This window comes from Theropithecus gelada, chromosome 7b (genome assembly GCF_003255815.1).
Source record: "Theropithecus gelada isolate Dixy chromosome 7b, Tgel_1.0, whole genome shotgun sequence".
In the NCBI taxonomy this organism is placed as follows: domain Eukaryota; kingdom Metazoa; phylum Chordata; class Mammalia; order Primates; family Cercopithecidae; genus Theropithecus; species Theropithecus gelada.
In genome coordinates this window covers 41,693,774-41,701,868 of record NC_037675.1, presented here as the reverse complement: position 1 = coordinate 41,701,868, position 8,095 = coordinate 41,693,774, and positions in this window count along the sequence as shown.

Genomic DNA, 8,095 nt, shown 5'->3' with positions numbered 1-8,095 from the left:
TCAGGGACAGAGGACAAAGACCAAATTTGCATTTCTTTTTATCAAAGTCTTTATGCTTTAAAGACAAAGCTACTTATCCTTGCCTTCTCTAGAGTATGTTTCCTTTGAACATTTATACAATCAGCAATGGCTCCTTTAAAACCATGGTTGATTGATATTTATGAAAATTTGCTCTTCAGTCTTGACAGCAAATGACACCCATGTTCAAACAAAGTCTTTCCAAAAGCTCAATTTGTACTTCTAATATTTCCATTGAAACACAAACTATGCTTCTAAGAGGACACTTGTACAGAAGTAAGGAAAAATATAAAACATTCTACCAATAACAACAAACAAGGTAGGTGATATTAGAGTAACTTTTTATAATTCTTCCTCTGCCAAAATGTCAGTAGGAGTGACCATCTTCCCATGACACAACTTCTATAACTTTTATAGAACAACTGCCACACACCATGTTATAGAATTGTTTATTGAGTGAAAATTATGTTACTCTGGTATCACTATACTTGACACTGGCACCACTCAACTTTACTATAAGCTTTTAAATCAATGAGAAATAACTGAGAGCTAATTTTAATTGTTTGCACACAGAAGACATTAAAGAAATTACTTTAAATTAAGAATCGTACCTTATTTCTCACGTACCTTTTCCTCATATCATATTTAGCCTTAGAAAAGAAAGATTTTTATGTTCTATATTTGGTCCTTACAATTATCAACACAATGGCTAATAATTTTTGACTTTTCTCCATTCTTAAGTATATACAATTTATTTCCACTTTTCTGCTATAAACTCCAAAAATGGATTTATGCACTCAAATGTTTGTAATGGGGCACAAAAATGCATAGTACTATGCTATCAGAGACCTTAAAAAAAGACAAATAGGACTTGAGCAGTATGAGAGAGATATGCACCTTAGAAAGATATGCAAATTAGAGCTGTGGCTCACCTCTCAAGTATATACAAAATAATTTGTGTACCACAGAAAAATAGTGGACCTTCATTCATCACCTAAAAAAATGTATTGCTTATCTGAAGAGGAGGATGAAATGAAATGTGTGCTGTTTGATCCATGAAGCTCAGTGCCTTTGAGACCACACCTAATCAAGAAAAAATGTTGGGCAATTCATAAAATACAATTGTCAATTTTTATGGAATTTGTCTGCAAAATATTGTTTCATTATATCTTACTTACGTTCGTCAGTGTTTTTTTGCTAATTCATCTTACTTAAAGCATCATTCCTAAATTTCTGACTTCTAACTGAAACAATTCCAATAGTATGTTTTTCCTTTAGAAAGACTTCTCAGTGAAATTATCTCCTTTCTCCTTCTACCATACTCTGTTTTGAGACTAAAACATTATAGCCCCCTTCAAAATATTATATTTAGATTGACTGAATAGTAATCTCATTTTTCCACAACTTTGGTTTATCATATATATGAATAACAGTTGATCAGTTTGGAAGCCAATGGCAGATTTTTCAATTTTGTAATGACACATTTAATATACAACATTCATTTATGTGTATCTGCTACATCTTAAGTAATGTGCTTACTTATGCTGAAAACAAAAAGGTAACATTAACCAAAAATTCTCTAAATTAAAAATTTTGAACAACTGGCCTTTTTAAATTAATAAAATTAATAAAGTGGTAAATTGAGTGGAATTGCCTCAAAAATCAATACAGAGTTTATGAAAGATAAACAAAATTATATAATTCCATCAGGAACTTGGAGAGTTTTTATTTGTAGAAGTCAAGGAAAGAAAGTGTTTCATGAAGGAAGAACATTTTTTTTTGTTTTAACTATTTTTAGATGCTTTTCTTAAGGAAAGTGTTCATAAGGAGTTATAAACGTGTGAACAATTTAGCAATTAATACACTATTTTAAAATTATTTTTATATGCTCTTATTGGGAAGAAAATCTTTCCTTTATTTACAGTTATCAAATGTTGCTTATTTCTAAACAAATGAGGATATTACTGGTTACTTTTTCTGGCCATATGAATAATTTTGGCACTGTGTATTCACATAAGTTGAAGCATCTACTTTTTGCCCATACTATCAGTTAATTTTTGTGAAGACAAATTAAAAACACCAAGAAGCATTAAGAAGTTAAAATCAGCACAGTATTATTGTCCTTACTGTTAGAACTCTTCTGTACATACTATTATGCGCTAACATACCAGTCAGAGAAATAGCCTTGTGCACAGAAAGTTCATGTTCTAAGTATTACAGTATAGAATTAATCAGTCAGTGGATCAACCATAAGAAGAAAAAGCTTGCAAGAAGCTATACAATACTTCCATCCTAAATCTACTTCTCCTTTTAAAGCAACTGAACTTGGCTTCCAGTCACCAAGAAAAGAACTAAATTTATTTCTGTATAATAAAAAGATGAAAATACTCTCTCTATAATAAAAGATATGTTCACAAAACAGGGTATGCTGCACTGTATTTGAATTTATACCTAATAAACTATCAGGAAGTTTCTTTTAAAATTTGCACTACAATAGAGGAAGGATATAGTGCATCCTAATCATCAAGGTAAATTTAACTTTCACAGTATATGAATAAAGAATTATTTCATTCAGATGAAATGTAGTAAGTATTTAAAATCACTACTGATATTCACACTAAAAGTTGTATTGTGGCTTACACAATCTTCAGAAGAATGTTTATAAATCAATGTAAAAGTAAAATCAAGAACCAACAGCAAAATACAGAGCATAACAACTAAATATTTTTTCTGAATGTTTTTATATATCAGTAAATATGTCTGCTCAAAAAATCTGAAGATATATTCACTTAATATATATTTTCTTGATGCATACACTATGAAAAATACCAAGGTTAAATGTTCAGCTGTTTGGTTCTCACAATTGTATACACTTCTGCATCTATCAGTGGAAACAAAGAAATTATGCCAATCCTCCCAGATAGTTTCTTTATGCCCCTTCTTAGTTAATCCCCAACCCCCTCACAGGAGCAACAACTAGTTGATTTCAATCCTTGTAAACTAGTTTTGCCTGTCTTTAAAAAAAAAAAAAAAAAAAAAAAAAAAAAGAATTCGTGTAAATGGAATCATACAGTATACTCTCCCTTCTGACTCATTTTATGTTGCTCAACATAAACTTTTTGAGATTAAATCTTGTTATTTTGGGTATTAGGAATGCATTTCTTTTTATGTTAGATAAAAGTGATCTTATGAACACGCTGAGATGTGCTCACACATTCTTCTTTTGATGAAGATAAGTACTTTTTCTAGTTTTAGACTACTTTGAACATGGAGTATAAGTTTTCATGTAGGTATACATTTTATTTCCTCTTGAGTAAATAGGTAGGAGTAGGATTGTTGACTAAAAACCTAGGCCTTAATGTTGAACTTCATTAAAAACTATGAATTCATTTTCTGAAAACTTGTGCCATTTTATCCTTCCATCATCAATATTATATTGGTTTTTGCTCCATAGTCTCATCAATATTTTGTTTAGTTTGTGTTTTTTGTTCATTTTAGATATTCCATTGAATGTAATAGTAGTATCTAAATGTGCTTTTAAATTGGGTTCTTTAGTGGCTAATTTTTGAAGCATATCTTAATAAAGGGACCATTCAAATATTTAATCACTTACTAACTGAATTGTTTGCCAACTAGAGTTATTTATATATTCCAAATGCATATCTTCTTTCACTGATGTACATGGCAAATAATTATTTCTAGCCTGTGTTTCGCTTATTTAATTTGTAAGTTGTGTTATTTGGTGAACTGTGGTTTTTGATTTTTAGAAAGCTCAATTTATATATATTTTTCTTTTACGGTTATTGCTTCCTAAGTCCTGTCAAAAATATTTTTAACTTCAATTTTACAAAGTAATTTTCTTATGTTTTCTTCTAGAAATGTTGAGGCTCTGTCACATTGAAATTTCTGGTCACGTAATAATTAATTTTGTGTATAGAGTGAGGCAGGTAAAAGGTGTTTTATTTTTCACATATGTATCTATTTCAACATCATTTGTTGAAGTGGAATCCCTTTACCATTTAATTGACTTTATGTCTTAAAAAATTAATTGAACCAATGTGTATGTTGCTGGAATAACAGTTGTTTGCTTATTTACATTATTTGTATATTATTATGTCAGTAGCACTGTGTTCTAACTAAAATGTTTTGAAATGTAAGGTGGTGTAAATATTTCAACTTTACTTTCCTTTTTCCCAAAATATTTTGCGTTATTCTATGTCTTTTGCCTTTCGTATAAATTTTAGTATATTCCTGTCCATTTTTACTTTTTAAAACCACTTGAATTAAGGTTGTGATTGCACTAAATATATAGTTCAGTTTGGTAAAAATTGACATCCTAGCAATATCGTTTTTTAATATCTACTGATTTTAGTATGCCTATTTACTTAGTCTTTAACATCTTTCAGTAATGTTTTGTCATTTTCCATAAAGTAATTTTTCATAATTTGGATTAGATATTTTTTCCTAGGTACTACATTTTTGTCTTGGTGATATTGTAAATAGTATAAATTAAAAATATTGTGTTTTTCAGTTGTTAATTGACACTATGTAGAAATTTATTTTCTTTTCCTATTTCAAAACTGTATATCTTTCTACCTTTCTGAACTGGTGTATAAATTCAAGTAATGTTAGGTGGAATCGACAAGATTTTCTGCTTATAAAATCATATTATCTGTGAATAAAAGCAGCTATTCTGCTTTTTAAAAACAATGTCATTATGATATAATTTAATATCATAATGTTCACTCATTTTAGTGCACAGAAGTTTTTAGAATATTTATACAGTTGTGCAACTATCACCATAATACAACTTTAACACAAATCTCTTTAAAAATTTATGCTTTTTATATATTTTTATTACACTATTGCACTAAGATTTATGGTAAAACACTTAATAGAAGTGGTGAGAACAGACACCCTTGATTTGTTCCTGATTATAGGAAAAAAGAGTTTAATCTCTACTATTAAGTATAGTATGGGCTATAGTTTTTATTTTTAATATTTTATAATGTTTTTCATGTATCTATGTTGAGACTTTAAATTTCAATAATCTTAAACCTTATATTTTTAAAATTTTTAAAAATTACTCACCAACTTTAAGAAGAAACTCATTTTGCTCATCATTTTTAAGATGGGGCTATAACTTTATCATTGACTATAAAAACACAAAAAACAAAACTGTATGCAATTATAAACTAAACTTTGTATACAAATTTTTATACCAGTGCAAACATGGAAATATATTTAAATAATCCATGATGAAAAGGTAATATTACAGATGGGCCAATAATGGAAAACAAGGGTTCCTTGTCTCTCATAGCACCTAGTTTATAAATTTACAAAAATTGTTTTTAATTATTAAAGAGTACAGTATTTTACTTAATTTGGATCCCTAAACTATATGTTTATATCACTATGTCTGATCAGCTTTAGGCATTTTCAATTAATTCCCTGATATCTGAGGTTGGTCAAAAAGTATGTCTTTCTTTCGTCTTAATAATATTGTTATGACTTTTAAGTTATTCATGTTTTATCTGTAATTACAAAATATTGAATATTTGGGTTTTTATTATTTCTTGAAATTATGTCTGTTCACCTTACTTTGTAAGGTTAATGTTTACCTTTTATTTGCTGCCTCCCTTCTCAACTGCAAATGCAGTTATTCCTATTTTTACTTTTATACTGTCAAGTATTTGTTACATCTTTATAAATATCACTAATTTCACAAACATGTAGTGTGCTATGAATGCATTTTTTCTGATATTTTTTCTGATATTTTTTGTTTGCTGAAATTTTAAATTCTCATTAGAAAAATAGAATTAACATATTTATCATCTTCTTAAGGCAGCCTATACTTTCACTGATGATATAAACATCTCTGTATCTCTCTTTATTTCTTGATTCTTGTTTCATGGTACACTAAATACTGTTTCTAGCAGAAGCAATTATTTTTGTAATTCGTACAGATTTCTTATGGATTCTTTTCTCATATTTTGCACCTTCTTCTTCCTTGGTTTACCTTTATATTTTACAAACAACATCTTTGTGATGGTTAATTTAATGTGTCAACTTGACTGGGACACAGAGTGCCAGATATTTGGTTAAACATTATATCTGAATAGTCTAAGGTGTGTGTCTGAAATAAATTAACATTTGAATCAGTAGACTGAGTAGAAAAGATGGCCCTCTCTAATGTGGATTGGCATTATCCAATCCACTGAGCTCTCCTGAACAGAGCTAAAATGCAGAAGAAATGAGAATTCTCTCTTTACCCGAGTTCTTAAGCTGGGACATCAGTCTTCTGTTTTTGGACTGGAACTTACACCATTGGTGTTCCTAGTTCTCAGATTTTCAGAGACAGACTGGAACTACAGCACCAGCCTTCCAGGGTCTTCATCTTGCTGGCATATTGAGGAACTTTTCAGCCTCCATAGATACATGAGCCAATTTGTTGCCATAAAATTGTGTGTGTGTGTGTGCATGTGTGTGTATGTCTGTGTATGAGACCTATTGGTTATGTTTCTCTAGAAAACTGCAATTAATGATATCCTTAAGAAATTTTCTAATAGTATGTGGGTGTGTAGGGGGTAAAATTTCTGAGACCTTGCATGTCTGAAAATGTAATTCAGTTTTCCTTACATTTGATTAATAGTTTAGTTGAGTAAAAATCAAAATTAATTTCCTTCAGTCCATTGAATTTATTACATAATTGCATACAAAGTTCCTGAAGATCATTCCTTTTATATTATCCTTTTTTTTAACCTTCTGATACTTTTGGTATTTATTACCGATGTTCTAAAAAGGTACAATGTGTCAATATGCAGGTATAATTTAATTCATTGGGCTAGGTATTTACTAAGTTTATTATAGTCTGATACTCCCATCTTTCCATTTTAGGAATTGCTTTTACTATGTATGAAAATATCATCACCTCCACATCTGTTCATTTCTACCTAGAAACACTACAAATCAAAAGTTAGACTTCTTAAATTATATCTTCATGTTTCCTATCTTTGGTTGCATATCTTTCTTCTTGTTCTTCCCTCCTTTTAGAGATATTTCATCAACATCAACAATATATTTTACCAGAATTTTAATTAAAAATATGTTTATAGATTTATTATTTGTTTTTAATCTATTGTTTACTCATTTACAGATCTTATGATTTCATTACCTACAAGAATATCTTAAGGTTTCTTTATTTTTTAGATTTTCTGGAGATGTTTTAGTTTATTTTAAATTATGTGCTTTATATTCCAAGTGTTCCTCAAATACCTTGTGATTCTGCTCATAATTAAGAATGCGTTAGTAAAGATGGTGCAAATGTGTTTTTGTAAGGCTGGGCAAGAGATCTTCATTTATGTTTCTCTATTATTATTTATGAACTTGGGAGAAATAATATTTTCCCATTATGGACATGAATTATTACTTTTTAAATGGTATGTTTTCCTTCTATAAGATAAAACAAATAGTAATAAGGATATAAATAAATAATTTTATGACTATGTTGTCCACTGTCTGCTATTTACCCTTTTATTCAAAAATAGTAATAAATATTAATGCATATCCAGTCTACATACATGGCTATTATTCAAGTTTTTAATTATTCACATATCATCTACTTCTGTGGACTCTGTATCTCTAAATGCTTAATGTCATGAGTGCTGCTGCTGTCAGTATATTTCAATGTTTAAAAATACATTTACATTAAAATGTGATAAAATATCTGGAACAAAACCTATCTGGTCTAGTCACTAATTTCTAAAAATTTCTAAGTAACAATGGCTTTAAAATTGCTGAATATTGTTTGTATACCATACATGCTTGGTGTTTCATATTCATTATCTCACTGTATTTTTGTTGTACTAGAACTGAAGCTAGGAAGTATTATTTTCACTTAATATGTAAAAACTGAATCTTAGACAGATTATAAAACATGTTCCAGATTATCAAGCAGATAAAAACATCAAAGCAAATTTGGAACACAAGATACCAGTTCCTGCAATTTCTGTTCAAAATAGAATGCCATGACACTATATTAAAACGTATTACATTCAAGTAACAACTTTTAAATTAA